This window comes from Nilaparvata lugens, chromosome 3 (genome assembly GCF_014356525.2).
Source record: "Nilaparvata lugens isolate BPH chromosome 3, ASM1435652v1, whole genome shotgun sequence".
Classification (NCBI taxonomy): domain Eukaryota; kingdom Metazoa; phylum Arthropoda; class Insecta; order Hemiptera; family Delphacidae; genus Nilaparvata; species Nilaparvata lugens.
Window position 1 is genome coordinate 90637433 of NC_052506.1, and position 22063 is coordinate 90659495.

At 34.5% G+C, this 22063-nt stretch overlaps 1 protein-coding gene across 1 annotated transcript in view; it reads right to left on the minus strand.

The window, feature by feature from the left end:
* The window catches only part of LOC111059209 (paxillin homolog 1), a 444946-nt gene that overhangs the window by 294475 nt on the left and 128408 nt on the right, over positions 1-22063 (minus strand). The window contains 1 exon segment of the mRNA XM_039425022.1: positions 15069-15163. The gene's annotated coding sequence lies outside the window, so the exon portion shown is untranslated.

Below are 22063 nucleotides of genomic sequence, written 5' to 3' on the forward strand. Positions count from 1 at the left end.
AAAAAGAAGACGGAGAGGAAGAAGAAGTGCAAGAACTTGAAATGGAGCTCCATCTGCAAATGTCAATACTAAGAAGAAAAAAACTCAAATTTCTTGGTTTGAGAAAAAATTTTGTGAATTTCTAAAATTTTCGTGATTTGGAGGTTTTCCCATAGCCTCCAGTACGTTCCCTAACTGATTTTGAGGTTGGTTCTCCGTGACAATCAGCCGTATTAGCTGTGAATTTTTTGTCTATGCAGCTTTAATATAATAAGATTTCATGACTATGTCTCTTGTTTCCTATTGTATTGTGAACAAACATATTGAAAGATGATAAAAGGGAGAAATTATTTATTCATTTATTTATTAGGTTAGCACAAACAATACAACTATCGGAACAGGCTATTGCTCAAAACTTCTTCAATTTCCTAATTTAGTTTCAAATTGTCCAAATATTATACATAGGTTATGGTAGAAGGGAATATAAATAGGTGATAAAAAGAAAGATAATATTGAGAAATACTAGAGATGGGATGATCTTCTAATTTATTACACAAAGGAAAGAATAGAAGAGTTGGAGAACTATGGCCCGGTTGCAAAAACGCCGGTTAAATTTTAATCGTAATTAATTTCAAGGTAACCAATTACAGAAGACCTTCTTAAAAAGACGGCTTCTCTGATAGGTTCTCTTGAAATAAATCACAATTAAAATTTAACCGGCGATTGTGCAACCGGCACTATGAGTTACAAACTAGAGAAGTAATGAATAAACAAGAGAAGTAATGAGACAAGATTGGAAAGGAAAGTATGGAATGAAAAAATTACGGAAAAGTAGATGAATAATTATAGAAAAGAAAACGACAAAGAAAGGAGTGAATGAATTGAAAAACTGGAGGAGAAAAATGAAGAAAATGTGAGATTGGAAAGGAGAGTAGAGGAGGGAAAAATGATAATGAAAGTAAGAAAACTATGTAGAAAGGGGGTGAAAAGTTGGGAAAAATTACATTCGCTGGGTGTGAGACATAAGTAGCAGGTACGAGGGGAATTTCCTGGATTTCCTTTTCTCCCTCTTTTAGCAACCCCTGAACCCCCTCCAACAGGGTTGGGAGGTGGGAAGAGGGGGCAAATGTCTGACTTTTCATCCTGTCACACACCTGAAATGAAAAGATACAAACAATACTGCTGCTTTATTGTGACACGGATTATATCACTCTGCACTTGCCTCTACAATCTCCACTTCATAACACATCCTGGGATTCACTTTTAACTGTCAGCATTGTTTCTATGAGAGGCATTGATGTTGCTTCGAACGAACGCTGCCGTGCATCTCACTATAGCTTTTTGATTCTCTTATTATATTTGCTGTGACTTGTTAGTAAATATACTTCCTTCCCTCATCCGTACTTCAGAGAATTTTATACTCTACATTTTTTTAGTTTTGTGACTTATTGAGGAAAGTGTTATTGTTTGACTGTTGGGAGATTTATTGACTGTGTTATAAAATGTTTCAGTGATTTACTTTTGCTCTCATAAAGGTTTTAGTGGTGTAAGGTCTGTGTGTTAAGAAGTAATGTCCGATCAAGAGTGTATATTATACAAGAAATGTTTCATTTTCTTGGATGAATGTTTCACTGTAGTGTTAATAGCCTAGTACTACTAACTTTCAAATTGACACACTAGTTTTTTTTTCAAATATATACTGTATTTCAAAACAGGAGAAAAAAATTTAACTTTTATCGATTGATCATAAGTCTTCAAATCTTGGATACAATGGGAGTCATAGTCGGGGATATATTTTTTTTTTTTGCTGAGAATGATGCTCACATGAGCTTCAGGCTTGTGCGCGTATTTGATGCTCAGACAAATGATGATGAGAGAGAGTCATGAGTGTACTTACTAGTTCAGGTGCAGAAATATGCAGTATTCAATTAATGTTATCACTATTGATTGAATTTTTTATTATATATTATTCATCATTACCATTAGTAGCCTAATATTGACAGTACTGCTAAGAATTTTTGCGCAATCCGCGAGAAATAAGGAAAAAATTTTGCGCAAATCCCCCTCCCCCTCCCCCCTCCCCCTCTGCGCATGCGCCCCCCTCTCCTCCCCCTTTCCTCCCCCTCTCCTCCCCCTTTCCTCCCCCTCTCCTCCCCCTTTCCTCCCCCTCGGGGAGGAGAGGGGGAGGAAAGGGGGAGGAGAGGGGGGCGCATGCGCAGAGGGGGAGGGGGAGGGGGAGGGGGATTTGCGCAAAATTTTTTCCTTATTTCTCGCGGATTGCGCAAAAATTCTTAGCAGTACTGTCAATATTAGGCTACTACCATTTGTCCTTACCGTATTTGTGGAATAAAGAAGATTTTTTATTCAGAGCTACTGACTTCATGTGTTGTTTATAAAGTGATGTTATGATAGATGTTCGTATTGGAGAAAAAGACATTTTTCACAACTATCGAAACCTTGAACATCATGCAGCAGAATACTATATTATACTGCGGTTGGAGCTATATGATTGGCCGTTAGTTGGCGTATCAAGGTTGAGCTCTGTCATTGGCTGAGAACTTTAAAGCTCCGCCCATTGTAGGCGTGTTTTGTCTCGGCCAATTTCAGAGCTGAATCTTGATAGGTTCCTTGCCAATCATATGGCTTCATCCTTTCTATATAATATGGAAACTATACTATATTATACACTATATTACAGTGTGCTGCTCTATGTGTAAGCTATCAGTTTACTAGGGATTGATAATGCTGTAACAAACTGGACGTGTTTTGTGTCTCTACATATTTTTTCAATAAATTAATCATTGTCTGTGACATTTTCAAGACATTTTGTTCAAAACTTGCAACAATGAATTACAATACTGTGATCCCCGAAAACTTTCTAATCACATGCTCCTAACAAAAATATCATTCGAATTTTTATGTATTTCGAAAACTGAGAAACCAAGACTCTATCCCCAAGAGTTCAATGAAATGCTCTTAACAAAAATTAATATCCTTTTAATTTTAAGGAATTTCGAAAACTATCACACCTCCAGATAGCGTTATGAATGAAATTAGCATACAAATACTATCAAACCCAAAAGAAGCTTCAATTTCATTGATGATCGTTTGCTGATGGGTTTCTCAGAGTTGATTTGATGAGCCGGCTATCAACGGTTATTAAACCGGTATCAAGTTAAGCGTTGCCATAATCAATAAAACTTGATGGCCCATCTAATTAAGCTAAGCGATTCAATAAACGATGTGAGCTGATCTGAACATCTTGAGTCATTATTATTTTCGCGAAAAAATTAATTAAGACATTAGCTAAAATTGAGAACGCCCAAAAATGGTGATGTTTTTAATTACATTAGGCTAACGGTGGTGGAGGTTTAAATTTGCATTACTGGGGGATATAAATGTTTGTCCTCAAGCAATTAAGCTTCAAATGTATATATTTAGGGTATTGGATGAACTAAAAGCATACCTATAAGTTCAAAACAAGCTCATTTTGATAATGGATCAAGAACATTGCATGAAATTATCCGTATTTTTCTTCAGTCAAAGATCAATGATTGATCCACTTACTTCCTATGAAGTGACTACAGCTTGAATTATTGATTGAGCTAATGAAGTACAGATTTGAATAATTGATTACATCAGTAATTGAAGAGCGCGTTGATTTATGAACGAGATTCAAGTCGGCTTCATTGATTAATAATTGAAGTTTGAAGATAAGCAATTGATTCTATGATTCATGAACAATAATGACCCATCAAAGCTTCTGGATGAAGATGTTTGAGGTCTGTAATAAGTTAGAAGATAACACAAAAAATGATCTCCAGTGAGATTCACTTCATAATGTCAGCATTGTTTGAATGGGAAACAATAGTCATATTTTATGAAGTAATGCTGACGATTAGAATCGTACTATCTCTATCTAGTTTACTACGTAATTAGGCTGAATGAGAATTTTTAATGCTGGAAAGAAAACAAAAAATGAAATTGTCAACCACTTTTATTATCATATAATACTATAATATAAACAATTGGTTGGCAATTTCAATTTGTGTCTTCATAATGGAAAAGTACCACAACATCACACACAACACAACTTTAATATTTTCAATGCGTTTTTCTAGCTCTGAGAGGCGTTTTAAATGAATAAACTCTTTTCAAATAACGTACCAACATTTATTGGCCAACTGTAGCCACTTATAGCACTTATATGAATAAATTTTATTCAGGTTAAATAAAGTTTGCCATTGAAATCTTGTTTCTTTGGAATCAACTCTATTTATTTCTAAGATCAAAAATTTGTGGGGGGACTTGTTTCGACGATATTTGGATACTCAATTTTGAAGCTTCGAGGTGATTTAATTTTGTAATAAGGGAAATACACAAAAACTAAACCCTCCTATTTTCAGAGAATCTTGATGAAACTTTATTCTCTCCAACTTCAAAATAGAAGTAAATTGATGGATTAAGCTCATTTCCTTCCCTCTAGACTCGGTTACAGACTATTAAGCAGCAATAATTAAAAAAAGCATATCTATTAAGCAGGCCAGCAGACCCCCCTATACCACCACATAGGACGCACACACGCAAATGCACCGGAGCGCGCGCTCGTGTGTGTGTACGTGTATTACTCCATTAGGATAAAAGGTGAGGGGAGAATGGGGGTAGAGTTAGAGGGGAAACTAATTTAAAGTTAAATTGGACTCTTACTATATTTAGAAACAGATGTCCTTCCACGCTCCAACTGACGATGATACTCCGCTCATCGTATTCATCATCTCAGAAGAATATTAATAGGATTGAATATTATATTGAGATGTGCTGTCTTTCTTGTAGAGAAGGACGGTGGACTTGCAAGAATGGCAAGTGGGGGAAAGAAGGATTTATGGGATGAGAGGAAGGGAGGAAAGATTGGGTGAGGTAGAAGGTATGAATGATGATGAGTACGGGGGAATAGATAATGTGTAAAGTAAAGAAAAAATTGAGAAAGGTGGAGGTTCTGGAGGATTATTTATTTTTATTATTTATTATTTATAAGGTCAGCACAAACAATTCAATGATCGGAAAAGAAAAAACAGGCTATTGCCCCTAAACTTCTTCAATTTCCTAATTTAGTTTCAAATTGTCCAAATATTATACATAGGTTATGTCTATTTGAATTTCAACACCAAATCATAATCTGAAAATATAATTAAATTAGAATAAAACAAACAATTTTAAATTTGGATGGGTTGATAATAGAACTTTTGTAAAAACATGAAACAAACTTTAAAATCACAATATAAAGATTAAAATGAGGGGAAGAATAATGAAAGGAAGAAAGAGTAAAAATGAGAAACATAGATACATAGAAGATATATTGATATAGAATTGAGAGACTAGGATACAATTAAAAGAATAGAATATGATGAACAGTATTATAGTAAATGAATAGAATGTAAGTGGAATTCATGTGCATGAATTAACGTAAATATATTCACGTAAGTGGATGTGAGTAAAGAAGTAATTGATAGACTAGTGTTTTAAATATTGAGAAAAATTACTTTGCCTGTGGATGTTGGGAGTAGACGTTTAAATATATTCAAGGAAGAAAGAGTAGAAGTGAGACAAAGTCAAAAAGTGAGAGGCCAAATAAATGGTCAAAAAGTAAAGAGGACAAAAAACGAGAAAAAATGAGGACGTAGTGACAGAGAATGAACAGGATATGAATAAAAATGGGAAATGAAGAATACAAATGAGGAAGAGAAAGGATGGATAAACGATAAACTAAAGAGAATCAATAAGGAAGTGAATACAGATGTAGGATCAAACATAGGATGTGAACAAGTCAAGAACAAGGATGAAGAAAGAAAAATGATGTAGAAGTTCTAACAAACCAGATAGAAAGGTGCAGAAAAGAAAGATGGATGTGACGGATGTAGTAGATAATTGAAACACCAAAAACCAATTAGAATGTTAGAGATGTAAGAGATGACGTTTATGGTTGGAGCAGTCTTATAAAGGTGAATGCCGACTGAAATTGCTTTTTATTTTATGTATTCATTTTTCTTGGTTTTAATATTTCTCGTCACATCCAAAATGGGACTCAAGGTGATTGGAAGTATATTGAGCAAGTTATATTTTGGTTGAATGATGATTGAGAATAAATACTACAGGATGGAAAAGAAACGAGATAAAGAATGAAAGAGATGGACGCGGAAAAGAGAAAAATATAATGTTTTAGACAAAATTGAAAAATATGAGAAAAAATTATTGATGTTATTTAGATTCACGTTGAATTGTTTCTCCTTTCCCTTCTTCTTCTTGTTTTCCATTCTTCTTTTTCTTCTTCTTCTTTTCTATTCTTCTTCTTCTTCTTCTTCTTCTTCTTCTTCTTCTTATTCTTCTTCTTCTTCTTCTTCTTCTTCTTCTCTTCTTCTTCTCTTCTTCTTCTTCTTCTTCTTCTTCTTCTTCTTCTTCTTCTTCTTCTTAAATTGTTGATTGATTACACTTCAAACTCCAGTCATCAAATCAAAAGAGTTAGAGCTCTAATACTAGAAAAAATGTATCAATAATAACTTGGTGGATAGATTTCATCTCCTATTGTATTCAACTTAGTACTGTAGAAGGAAACCATAAGTTAGGAGAAATATAAATGGATCAAAACATCCATTCCATAATTAAGTTCATGAATAATATTATTCAAATAAAAGTCGAGTCTTGATCCAAAACACAGATTGCACTACAAAAATTTGCTAACCAAAATTTGAATTAAAAACTGATTGAATATTGAAGAGATTGTTAATAAAATCGTAAACAACACTTCTCAGTTCAATCGGCTCCAAGGTTTATGTCTGAAGGTTCATAAAATTGAAAAACCCTCCATTTACAAACAAGGTTTGTACCCATCAACATCATCCTTGACCTGTTGATGGCTTGCACCAATAAAACGGATCCCCAAAATTATCATAGCCAACAACCGAAATCGGAATAAAACGAGGTTAACGCCATTCATGACACCAACACTGCTAATTAGTTTTTGGATTCGAACACATTACACTGAAGAGGGAGAGAGTAATATTGTAATAATTGAGAGGGTGCGAGTGAGAGGGGATGGTGGAGTGAGAAGATTTACTTTGAACTGTTGGCATTCCATGTAATGGGTAGTGGCAATATTTCCCTTTAACCTGTGCTGACAGTATAAAGTGAATCTGACGTCTCACTTGCGCATATAGCAACATGTGGAATTAATTAAAGCCAGCTGATAAGACGCCAGTAATGGAACTGTCGCTCTGCCGGCTGGCAAGTCGCGAAATTAATGGCCAGTCAAGTTGGACATGCCGCACCGTCAGACCTCCGCGGACAGCTCGGCGAAGAGGAGAAGGAGAAGAAGAGAAGCAGATGAGGAAGAGGGGAAACGGAAGAAATTGGTGAGAAGGAATAGTAAAGGAATAGGAAGGAAATAGGAATGGGGGGGAATATTGAAAGTACGGGAAAGACATAAATGTTGTTGGGATACAAGTATATATTGAGAGCATGAGATAAAAACAGACAGATATTGTCAATTATTCTACATTTTGTAGAATACAAATAGTGTAGAATTAAGAAGTCTTGTCATAAAATATATATTTTGTAATCATCAAATTTTTATTGAAATATATATATATATATATATATATATATATATATAATATATATATATATATATATATATATATATATATATATATATATATATATATATATATAATATATATATATAATATATTTTTGAAAGAATAAGACTTTGATATTGTCAATATCACTTTTATTTATTCGAAATTAATTTATAATCAGAACCAGGTTTCATGGTAAAACTACCACATCTTCAGCTGAATATCAAAGTCTTATTCTTTCAATTATGGAAAAATATCACAACATCTCATACATACAATCAAATCATAATATATTTTTATTGAATAAATAACACACATAATTATATCAAATTATTATTGATTGTCATGTTTTTCTTGTACTAATAAATAATATCGGGGTACCGAGCTTCGCTCGTTATATATTAAATGAACAAAACTCAATTCTTTAAAATGATTGGGGAAGGACTAACAGGCACAGACCAACTGTGTATGTTTCTTTCAAACTGTTTCTTCCCCCAATTTTGATTTGAACACTATAAATATTCCAAAAAGTAGGTTATGTTCCATACACTTCAATTCAGGTCAAATTTTCAGTCCAAATATTTGAAAATATTTGATATATTCTTATTTGTTTATGACATCTCATGTCAATAAATCAGATTATTTTGATCGAATCAATTAAAATTTCTAGATTTCTCTCGAGATACGGTAAGCTAATTGATTACACAGCTGATCTCCCACACAGACACACGCACGTCTGTTATCGACTGACGACGAAATTATCATTTGTTTTTCTAAGGAGGAATTATCCTATTCATGTCCTTCAACGAGTTTTCCCAGGGAAGAGACCTAGTGTAATCGAATTTTTTATATCATAAACCTACTATGTTCCAAATTTCGTGAAAATCGTTTTCGAGATCCGTTGAACATGAATAACAATATATAAATATAAATAACCAGATATAAAAATACAGAAATTGCTCGTTTAATATAATAGGATATTTTCTATTCTTCTACTGATTACGGTAGGGTACTAAAAATCGTTTTAATTCTTTTTATCATGATACCCCATTCTGATAATAAAGTGTCGGGGTCCATCATCATCTAAAGTATCATGATACTCCAATCTTGAATCTTGAAGTAATATTTATGATCACATTGAAATACAATTGAAGATAGACATTTAGTAGTGGGTGGTTGCAAATAGATAGAAGGAGAGGAATGATGAAACAGCTTCAAGCGTAGAAAGTCGATAATTGTGTTTGATCACACTGTAAGGAGACAAGATAACAAATGGCAAACACGTATGAGGGGAAGTAGGAGAGAGGTAGAGGGTTGAGGACGAGGAGGATGATGAGGAGGAGGAAGAGGTGGAGGAGGAGGTGGATTGGGAAGAGGAGGAAGAAGAGGAGGAGGGGTGGAGGAGGCAGAGGAGGAGCAGTACAGGATAGCGAAAGAGTACACAGCATGTGACGAGATTTCTCTTAACTCTTGACAAATTGCTTTATTGATGTGATAAATAGGCAGCCAGGTGAACAGGTTAAAAGGTGGATGAGGAGGACAAGGAGGGGGAGAGAGGTTGAACGGTGCAGTAGGTGGAGGAGGAGGTCGAGGAGGTGGAGATAAAAAGGATAGAATGTATAGGAAGGAGAATAAAAACAGGAAGAGCGGAAGATGAAATAAGTTGGGGGGAGGTAAGGGACAAGATTAGACGAAGAAGAGGACTGAAGGAGAGCAAGAAAGAAGAGAAGTAAAAGAATTTGAGAAGAGGGGGAGGGGGATGAGTGGGAGGCGGATGGGTAGGAGGATCGGGGGATATACTGATGATGATACTGTACTATTTCTATTTATTCATCGATTCATTTTTTCTATATGATTTTCTATTTCATCAAGCCGGAGAGATAGAGGACAGTGGGAGGGAAGGTTAGAGGGCACATCAGAGAGAGAGAGAAGAGAGAGAGAGAGAGAGAGAGAGAGAGAGAGAGAGAGAGAGATTGATTGATTGAGTACTTTATTTATGTAGATTAAAGAGAGAGAAGGAGAGAGAGAGAGAGTGTGGGAGGGAGAGGAAGAAAGAGAAAGAGGAATAATTGAAATGAGTCAAGGAAGTTGTAGTGAAGAAGAATACGAATGAAGAATAGTTTTGTTCATACCTTGCCACGAGTTCAAAGTGCATAGTGTAAAGTGCGAGGATTAAAGCCAAGAGTGAACCAAGGCTAATAGGATGACCTTTTCTCTCCCCTACAATGTTCTCGATTTTCCTCTAATATCTTCACAAATATGCAACTTACATATTTTAGATTATTTACACATTATTCGGAGTTTCTTTTCCACACTTTTTTACTCGTCTCTTCTATTTCTCTTCTCCTTTCAAACTTTTCTCCTCATACTGAACCACGTTTTCTTGGAAACTTGTCAATAACTAGAAGAAATGCAACTTGCTGACTATCTTACTTACTCCCTCACTCTCTCTCTTTCTCTATCATTCTCTATCGTGATTCCTCATTCTCACTCCTCACGTGACTCTCACACGCTCTTCCACTCTTACTTTTTCTCACTATCACTCTCTTTCTCTCAAACGCGTACCCAAACACACACACACACACAATCACACATATAACATCCATCCTTTCAATTTTAATCCTCCAATTACGCGGCCATTGTTGGAGAGCTACGGGAGAGCAAAGTAGAGAAGAAGAAGAAAAATAGGAAGGAGGAGAAGAAGAAGAAGGAACAACCATCTAATTCAGAGTAAAGAGAGAGAAGGATGGACTGATGCATGGAAACGGCGAAGAAAAGAGACAGAATGAGAGGAGGACGAGGAGAGGGAACGCGAGAAAAACGCCGCGACTAACGAGACTCATATATACCGGACAAAATAGAATGAGACCAACACTGTACCTACTATGCCGATTGGTGTCTTTTCATCTCTCACTCACTCTCACTCCAAAGCAACCACTTCCAAATTGGTGGTTCACTCTTTTAACAATGTGGAATTCAGTACCTTGAAATAATGATACTCAAATACGTCAATTAGCTGAGCATTTTATTCTGCTCTCTCTGCTGCTTATACGTGTGTGGAACCAGTTTTTACCAACCCTCTCTTCCTCATACTCATCCTTCACAAACCAAAACTTACATCAATTTAAACATTCTTCCTCTCATCTCACCCCTCATTATGTAATGTCTTGTTCACTCACTCACACCCTCACTCTCTGTCTCACACTCTCTCTCTTTTTTTCTCTCTCTCTCTGCTAATAGGAGTAAATGAGCGGTTTTTGAGAGGGTATCCAGACTGCAACGCAGGTAGAACGTTGAACGTTGTTTCAATTTTTTGTGGTTTAGATTTTGGACAGCGACGTGAGATGTATGTTGTAATGACGGTGTATTTGTGAAGGAGCTTCAACTGAAGGTTGTATAGATTGCCTTTTGTGGCAGCTTACTTGAAGAAGAAATGTCATCAATGCGGTTTTGGTGACGATCATTTGAAATAAAGTAGGAATGAGCAGGAATGACGTATCATCACAAATGATTGAATATAGATGAGTAAAAATACCATCCATATGAGTAGTCATAGACACGTTGAAATGCAATTTATCTCCATGAGTGCAATCTATGAATAGTGGTGTTTTATAGATATCTATATTATATATTATCTATCATATCTACTTTCTATTATAATATAATCATCTCTATAAATAAAAATGAATGTATGTTTGTGTGTTAGTTTGTTTGTTCCCTAAAGACTCGTAAACTACTTGACAGAACGGCATGAAACTTTAGGAATATGTTGTGTGAATATTGGGGATGGTATCTGACCAGAATTTTAATAGGGTGGGGGGGTTATTATTAAATAATAACTATATATTAATCCATTTCACAGACCTATGTTTTCGAAATTGTCGGCCAGATCATCATGATTCAAGATCATGTTGTGATAATATGATTTTCTAAACTTACCAGCTGTAATAAACACATCACTCTGTGATAAAATTGTTCACTGGTATTGAAACGGTAGTTTTAAGCACATAGGAAGTCCGTATTGAGATGTGTATAAAGAAATTTCATGATTCACCAAATAAAGTCAAGTGTGACATGAGATACATTGACTTTTTGGCGGTACAAAGTTCGTTGGGGAAGCTAATATTATATTATATTATCTATTATAGATATCTAATATTATCTGAATTCTACTCTCATCTATATAGATCTACTCTCGACCACCGTAAGTGAAAAGATTCATGATAATACAGACATAATGAATCAACAATGATCTTCAATTTAGTAGAATCTGTAGTTAAGAAATGAATCGAGAGATCTCATCAACCCCTGAATCGTTATCCTAAGATTTTCAAATCGATGAAAATGGCAGCCAATAATAAAAACTGAATGCTGTAGGTAAGTGCTGTATAAATTATTATACAAGCGAGCAAGTTTATAATATAATGCAACTTAAATAGGTATTAGTATAAGGTTGACATAACACTCTACATAGGCTTGTATAGAGTGATGAAAAGTTATTATGATGATAACAGATTTCAACATCTTCTTCAAGTAGGCCTACTCTTTAATAATATTATCTTGTGGATCAGATTTTATTGTTTATTCTGTTGACAGAGGCTGTTGAGCTTGTCCTCAACTCCTCCTAGTTGTGAGATGTAGTCAAATAATTAGTCCATTGGAATGGAAGGTGAACTCTAAGGTAAGGTGAGGTGAGGTAATGAACTCTAAGGTGACCGGAACTTTGGGACCAGGAATTCTGGGACAAAGTAGTAAAAATAGGAATTTTGGGACAAACTCTGTAGTCTCTACCCGCTAGGTGATTAGCAAACAATAGTCGGCCCTTTTGGATTGGTTCACAAGTTTCTGTCACCGACTGATAATCATTCATAGATTTACTTTTATAAATAGCTCTGTGTACTGAGTAGATTCATTGGAGTGGAAATTAATATTTTCCTGATCAAGTAGCGGAAATAATAGTTCAACTTTGAAATCGGAAAACTGACTGGCTAACTCAATGTGTTCAACGTCTTTGTGTTGTCCAACAAATTCCTCTTTTTCCCACTTTCTCCCAGAATTCCTAGTCCCATATTTTCGGTCACCTTAGAGTTCACAAAGGGTTGTCCAACAACCTGTTGAAGACACCTGATTCTACCTGCAAAGATCCATCCTCTCTTATATTGGAACCCTTTAGTCCCAAACAGTATTGGTCCCAAAGTTCCTAGCACCAACCTCCAATAGAGTATCTCGTTGTTCTCATAAACAATGTACCTCCATTCATTAATTTACAATAACTAGGTAAAATTATTATTTAACAAAAATCTTAAAAAAATGCTATAAATCACCTCGAAGACTTCTGCTACTGCAGACTTTGACAACAGGGTTAACAGCTAGATGGCATTTTTGGATAGTAGTTCTCATCGAATTTCCATCTAGCTGTTAACCCTGTTGTCAATGACTGCAGTAGCAGAAGTCTTCGGGTGATTTACAGCATTTATTTAAGATTTTCGTTAAATAATAATTATATTATATTAATTAGCATTTGAATAAATGCATTCTCTATTTAATTCCATCTGTAAGTAGGTAAAATTCTATAATAAATCGGTAATGATTTCGAGAGAAGCGGTTTTTAAAACAACAATAATTATTCACCTCAGCTGAAGAGTCACTAGGACATCAAAAACAACAGAAAGTAGGTCAATAGGTTAACGACCTTTGCACATTATTTTTACGAGCAGAGGATTAAGAGGATTGTCAGTCAGTCAGCTGGTATTTGAGATAGATAGAGCTGTTAATGTTTTTAAAGACGAGCCGCAAACATGGTACGGAGAAGGAAAGGAGAAGAAGAAGAAGAAGAAGAAAACAACTGAGAAGTATGAAAGAGGACAAGCGCATAATAGCGTCCTATAATGGCGACTGTATAGATAAGGCTAGCTAGTTTGGCGATTAAATTAGTTGTGTATTCAAATTCGGATCCAATCAGAATAGAAGAAGACGCGTGAGGATAGAAGGATGAAGGAGTGTTGAGGGGAAGAAGGAGAGTGGGAGGAGGAGGGTGATAGAAGGATGAAGGAGTGATGAGGTGGAGGAGAAGGAGGAGGAGGAGGATAGAGTGATAAAGTAGTGATGAGGGGGAGGAGAAGGAGAAGGAGGATAGAAGGATGAAGTAATGATGAGGGTGAGTAGAAGGAGGTGGATGAGGAGTAGAAGGAAGAGGAGGAGAGTGAATAAGTGGAACGACCTAGGTTGACACACACAGCAAGAGACCAGTGACATTTTCAGCTGGCCTCATCCTGATAAAATAGTCAAAGTGTTAAGTGGAAGATTATTCTAAAGAGGCTCTTCTAATCTTTACTACTTATAGTTCCTACTCATAGTTTTCTTCTTCTTTTTCTTCTCTCACTTCTTCACCATAATTTTTCAGCTTCCATTTATTCCAGTGTCCACTCACCCCAGCTTTTCATGAGGACTTTATTTGTCAATTCTTACTTCGTCTTGCAAATAGTCTTCTTCTATTATATTTCCTTATTATTCATCGACAAATTCCAGCTTCTGAATTTGTATACTTCCTGTGTTCTCTTTACACATATTACTTTCATATTGCACCAGTTTCTCTACCTGCACATCAGTCATGTTTTATCTCTTCTTCTTCTTCTGCTCACTTTTAAAAATTTTATCTTCCTCTTCACCTTCCACTCATTTTAGCTATTGCTTTTCTTTCAATAGTTTTATCAGCACATCTTTCAAAATGTTCTCTTTCTCGTTGTTTAAACATAAATCTTCTCACATCATCGTTCTATCTCGTTTGTATCTTCTCTAGTTTCACCGTCCTCTTATCTAATAATTTAGTCTACATTCTTTTATTCGATTTTTCTTCCATCAGTTTTCTCATCCTTCTGGCAGAAACATTCTTATCACCATCTCTGTTCATCATCAACATGTACAATATATTTTCCTTTTGTCTTCTCAATATTTTAACTTCTTCCGTCTCCTTTTCCTTTGCTCAAGTACAATATAATCACGCAACTGAGGCAAAAGTGTTGATAACGTTGTGTTTTGTATGTTTCACTTTTAACCAATGTCATAAGGAATGTCCAAAATGTATACTAGGAGGGCTCATTCAACCAGACAAGTTTACCAAAGCGGAATTAACCGACTAAAATTGAAGTAACTGGAGTTTTCGATTTGAAAACCCATTTTTTCATAATTTGTAGCACATTCTGGGAAATAGAAGTATTGTGAGAAATGAGATATTGTGAGAAATGAGATATTGTGAGAAATGAGATATTGTGAGAGAGCTTGAGAGAGGAGCGAGAATGACGAAAATATTTTAATAATTATTCATTGATCATTTGAGCTTCCTTCAACAGGAGGCTTACAGACCTACGACAAACAAGTTTGAGTAGCATTTCTGGCAAATTAAGATAAAAAATGAATGAATAAAAGGGATGGTTATCAAATGACAAAGAGTGGGTTTACCTTATTTTTTGACGGTGATGTCGAATAAGCCTTTCTGATTGGCTAGAAGATATTGCTGGTTGAGCGTGGCAGTATCCCTAGTTCGAACTGTCCACCTAGAACATACAAGAAGAGAAAAATTTGAATAATATTTTACAAAAATAGAATATACGATAATAGTAGACGGAAGAAACGATGTACTGAAAAATAGTGAACGCGATTCTTCAATTATTCCAAACTGTACTCTAAGGATATTCACTTCAAATTGTCAGCATTTCCAATGAATAACATCAATGCTTCCCCATTTAGCCAATACTGACAGTTTGGAGTGTACTTCAAAACTACAGAAAAATAGATGAATCTGTGTCCTCAATGAATATTGAAATTTCTATAACTAGTCTGCATTTTAATTAATTAATTAATCAATTAAGTTTGTTTTTCGATAATTCTTCAAAATTATATTTTTAATATGTGAATATTTCCTATTTTAGTTAAAATAATGTGAAATAGTTCTCCTATGTTTAGTTTTGAAGCATCTAAATTTGAAAATCTACATTGCGAAAATACTTGAGAATTGAAAATTTTGTGAATTGAAGAACTACGAGACTTAAGCTATTTCGGACTACAGTATGTGTTATCTAAATTTGGGAGAGGAATAGCACAAGGTTACCTTATTTTTCCTCTCCCTATCATTTTAATAATAATGTACTTATTGTATGAATGAATAAAGAATAGGAAGAAGAGATATGAAGAAGAATGAATAGACATTGAAGAATGGAGAAAGAATAAGAAAGGCACAACAGGCTCATCCCCAAAACTGTCCCATTTCCAATTTATACTATACTGTCCGAATCAAGATTTAGATAATGTCACTTTCACTGTTCAAAAAACAATACGGATTCTTCAAAGCTCAGAAATATCAGGAAATTTTGAATCAAGTAGATATTATTAAAGTTTAGAATTAACAAAATCTAGAAAAATAATTATTCAAAAAGTCTATACTTTGAATGAAACTGGAAAATTGAACTGGTCTAGGAACTGTCCTAGCCCAGCACGCGTTTATGAACCAGTCAGAACATCTACTAACATAATCTAGAACAGTAATTATTATTCAAAAAGTCTATTGAGACTATTGAGCTAGTCTAGAAACTGTCCTAGCCCACCTCGCGTTTATGAACCAGTCAGAACATTGTATTAGTGTAGTTGGTTCAACAATTCTGATTGGTTCCTGGTTTCTGCTATTGGTTGCTAGGCTACCAAGATTGCTACACTAAATATTTTGTTAGTTAATTAAAAAAAACTACCCCAAATGAATTTAAAGATTACAGGTGATAAATTAAAGCTTTTAATAGTTGGCATTGTACAGTAAAACATAAGTACGATATGACCTGGCTAGCTCAGGTCTGGTGTCAGAAACCTTAAGTTTGCACCTGATTTAAATAATACAGGGCCTCTGACATTGAAATTCTTATATTAGGTACGACATCCTTCACATGAATTAAACCTTCAACTTTATTACAAAACAATTTGAGTCCGGGATGGAGAACAAGGAGATGAAGAAGAGAAATGAGAAGAAAAAGAAGAAGAAGAAGAGGAATAAGAAGGGAGCACATGCAATGTGTAGGCTACCTTTTGACAAGCCTGCCCCCCTTTCTCATCATATACAACCCTTACGCCAAAGAATTTAATTTCTTGTAGGGACACCCTTCCCCCTTTCAAAATGAAACCCCTACCCACCCACACCTAGTGCTACCTCCCTCAATAAGCCAGGTGACATAAATCACTTTTGCAGGCTGTTATCCAAATGAACTTGGAGAGGGGGCACCTAACCCCCGCCCGCCATACGTCTCAAATATAGGGGCACATAACTCATGTGTAGTTTACACAGCACACACTCTCTAACTCTATCATTCACACTGTGTGTTTCACTTTCTCTCACTCTTTTTGTACCACCTATAGAGTTGCAAATTTTGCACAAATTATAGAAATTTACTTCACTGCTTGTTTAGTGGGTTATAGATTTTCGGTTTCCCATAGTAAATTTCTATACACATATGATTTCTTGCACGGCTTTCATTATACAGTTTCTGGCAAGGGTTATGTTAGAATGTATGTTTGTTACGTATGGTAGTGTTATGCTGCGCTAATGTATGTTTTAACCATGTTTTTCTCATTTTTGATTCAAGCAGCACACAGATATTCTAATAAATTCACTAAAACAATAATATTATTCCATATGCTTGTCGTTCTATATGTTTATCAAGAATAGGCCTAATTATATATGTGTCGGATCTTCATTCTTCAACATCTCATTTTTAAATAAAATTAGAAATTCACAAAATCTTAAGAATCTAGAATAATATTATCACCAAACAACGCTCCCAATTGGTAATTTTCAATACTAAACTGAATGTTTTCTCATTCACAATTTGTAACACTGTAACCACTTCAAATTGAAAATCACGAATAATAAATTAATAACATTCATACACTTTCATAACTGTAATAATTCATCCTTCCACCTTTCTGATTTTCACACATACAAAATTTTTAGTATAATGTATATTTCGACTGTGTTTATTATAGGAAATGTTTTCATAACGTTATTTAGATTATTTTTATCAAAATTAGGGAGGGAAACAGTTTTGGGTTATCCTGCTGATTTTCTCTCAATCATTAATTTGTTGTTGTGGTTGTGAAGGAGGATAAATTAATAAATACTCAAAATACAATAGCTCAACAACAATAATCATAACAAAGAACTTTCACAATTCTACACACTTATTGTATTAAAGTTAAAATATTTCTAAACGAACATTTGGAAATTACAAACACTTCTCTACAAAACTTCGGTTTTCTAGGTTTTGCCTAGGTTGGGGTCTCTCTTGCATTTTCTCTCAGTGTCTGATTGACAGCCGACTGTGGGCTCAAGGGTCCTCTTCATTGTTGAAACGGCCATTTAAAATTTCACTACAAAGATGTTTGCCATTTGGACAGCAGAGGTCTCCTTTCTTCTCTTCTTTCATCCATCCATCTACTTCTCCTCATTCTTCTTCTTCTTCTTCTCCACCTCCTTCTACTTCTTCTTCACTTCTTCTTATTCTTCTTCTTCGACTGTCAGTCAAAGAGAAGAAATACGACTATAGAGCCATTTATAGAAAAGAATCTATTCTTCAATATAATTCTTGGTCGTTCCATCAGAAGACACCGGCTGGTCTTTTTGAAATCTACAACGATAATGGATGGCACTGCGTTTCGGACAATAATTCTTTTCAAGGTCATTCATCGTCCTCTCTCTCTTTAACGCATCTCTCTCACATTTATTTCTCTTTTTTCACCATCACCGATTCGTTGGAGTGCTGATGGCCGGTAGTGATTGAGGGTGGAGAGGAAAAGGGAGAAGAAGACGAAGAAAGGGAGGAAGAAGGAGAAGAGAAAGAGAAGAATATACAAAAGAGGAGTAATAGGAAGAGAAAGAATTGGTTCAGAGGTTTTGTAAGTTTAGAGCCTGTTCGAAATTGGGTGGATTCACGTGTCCTAAATACCAGGATTATCTCACAAGTGATGACTTATCATGCGTCATAACTCCGGTAACAAGAAAGAAGATTACTTGTAGTTGTATCAATAATTTCATTAGACATTTCACTCTCTGTGCGAGATGATATTAACATTAAATGATCTGGATTGATTGATCTTAAAACAATATTGCCTTAATTAGATCAACCACCGTATTTATTTGGATTATAGAATAATTAGCTTATAACAAATACTGGTCATTACATACCATTATAAAGACTGTTGTGACTGTTGCGAGTTACAGAATTTATTAATCTATTCTTACAATATGGTAGCCTACTTATCATTAAAGTGATTTTGAGAGAGAGAAAAATATGGTGTTTCAGAAGCATGAAGCTTCCTCCTGTCCTTCCTAGACTAAATACATGGAATAGCCTAGTTATAATACCGAATGTAATTCATGAATGAAATTTCCAATAGAATGATTATGAGTTTCTATTATGAACTAAAAATAAAAAACCTTATAGAAATTTCTATTGAAAATTTCAATGAGTTTTAACTATGAACCATTGAACTATACAACTGTAAACTGTTTTCACGTTTATAACCGATGTTGATCACTTGAGAAATTTCAACTTAAAACTTATTCAACAATCATCAATGATACATCGAAAATATCGAATTTTAAATCGAGTTGTGATTCTTAAGGTGCGTACAGACTTTCGCTCTGCTCCGCAACCGAACGTCAATCCAGCAGAGCGATTGATGATCGACCGGGGAGCAACAGTGGTTCGACCGGGACGCGCGAGAAGATCCAACATCTTCCGTAACGTTCATGATGGGTGCGTGGGCGGAGCGACTGTGGTTCGATGGAGGTACGAGGGCGGAGCGTGCTCGGTGCGGGTTGGATGCGCGTATATGTGTACGCAGCTATAGGAATACGACATAAATGTTGATTGATACCTTGGGAAATTTTGCAACCGCTTGATGTAAGTTTTTCCAATCAAAACCATTTTCAATTTTTCGAACAGGCTGAGCACACACTGTACAATAATAACTATCGGAACAAAATATTCCAAAATAATATTCATTAACTTTCGGAACAAAATATTCCAAATTAATATTCATTTTACAGTTTCGAGTACTAAGTAGAATGAATTTTGTTATCAATTCAGATCTTAATCTTTCTAAATTCAAAATTATTGTTTCAAGTGTTTGCGTTTTGTTTGAATGTGGAAATAAGTGAAAAATTGGAAATTCGCACATAACCTTTATTTGGACAATTTATTTCATGAAATTGGGATGAAGAGAAGTTTTGGACTGTAGTCTGTTTCTTTGTCCTTAAGTTGATTGTAAATCATAAATAAATAATAAATAAATAAAAATAAATAAATAAATAAATAAATAAATAAATAAATAAATAAATAAATAAATAAATAAATAAATAATAATGAATAAATACAGGTATAAATACATGTATGACAGTCATATAATTCAATCAGTTTGAATAACTAAAATCCAGTACATATCACAAATCCATATCAAGAATCGATGGATGAGTTCATGGTACTGTGGTACTGTAAATGAAGGAAAAATCAATCAAAACTTTCTCGACAGAAGTATTCGACAATAGATCACCTAATTCATGGAGCCCGAAACTAATTTTATCTCTGAGATGAACTTCTTCAATAGATTACGGACTGAGACGAACCGACTTTCGAAATGACGACCACAAGACCGAATATTTTCTCCTAGAAAAACGATTTAAAAGAAAAGTCAATCGCCATCCGAAAAAGAGTCCCGACTGACATTTATTGAGTCCAACTTTATATACGGCATAAATTTATTAGCAATAAACCGAACGATAAACGACTTATTTTAGGGTTGGATTTAATTGGCTTTTTAAATTGGCTACGAGGGGACACTGCTACCCAATAACCCCCCTCCCACAACAATCACCCCCCCCCCAAACAACAACTACTTCATTTTGGGCGGGTGGTTCTAGCATTTCCCTCCCACCACCAGTCAACAATAATCGATATCATTGAAAAATCCATAAAAAATGGATTAGTTTTTTGAGTAGGCCACCGATCTCACTACAGTGAAATTCATGTTATACTGACAGTATACCGTCGAACAATAGCATAGGGCTTCCCATTCAAGCCATACTGTCAGTATAGAGTGAATCACCCTATCAAACGATGATTTTGAAGATTGTTATTGGATTCTGGGAGATTGTTTGAATAGCTTAGTGCTTAGTGGATTGGAATATGTTGGTGGTCTAATCTCATATTCCAATCATAAAATTATAATGTTTAAATTTTAGAGGCTCGTGAAATTTAACCGTATGTGATGTAGTAAAGTTCATGTAGTAAATTTTTATTCATATAAGATAAAACAAGTTTAAATTGTGAAATAATTATTTATTAGAATAGCAGAAACAATACAATGATCGGATAAGAAAAAACAGGCTATTGCCCAAAACTTTTTCAATTTCCTAATTTTAGTTTCAAATTGTCCAAATATTATACATAGGTTATGTCCATTTCAATTTCTACAGCAAATCATCAACCTGAAAATATAAATGAATAAAACAAACAATTATATTGGAGAATTGGGAAACTAGATTGAACAAATCTTAAATACTATATGATATATGAATTCAAATTGGAGAACTATTTTCTTATATCTTGAATGGATAAAATGACTGTGAAAATTTTGAGTCGTTTTATACGATAGTACATTTCATTTCATTTCATTTCATTTTATTTTATTTCATTCATTTCTTTTCATTTACATTTTTGATTCGTATGTTATTTCATTCAAGCAGGATATGGGTTCAATGATTTAGGTTGAGGCACATTGCATAAGATACAAATTCATAGTATTTGATATAGAATTCTAAGTCTTCAACTTTCAGGTATTCTAATCTTGGTATATTTCGTGGATACGACAAGACTATCTTGGAAAACATAAAACATAAGGAAAAAAACAAGAAGGAAAATGAAGAAAAGAAAGAAGAATTGCAGAAAATGTGTAGTCAGCGTCAAAATGAGTGCTATCGGAGATTACTGTTCAAACTGTTAACATTCTTATTATTTGAACATCAATGCAAACATTTCCGAGTAGATATGATTGATTGAGTACTTTATTTATGTAGATTACAAAATATACTGGTTATACACTTATAACAAAGCTTACAATACAGCAAAATTATAGATGAATTACATAATATAGACTAAGAAAATAATTATTGAACTGTCTATGATATGAAAAAGCAATTTGTAAGATATAATTAAATTGTTATGCATCTACATAAATTGGCGGAGCTTTGGACATATCAATGTCCATTCTTCGGAAAGAATATTAAAAATATCCTCCCCACTAACTTTCTACCAAAACGTTAATTTCATTATTTAAACTAAGGATTTATTTATTAATGGAAATATTGTAAAAAATTACAGAGATATCAGGATATCTAAAGAGGGGCTGAAACCCTC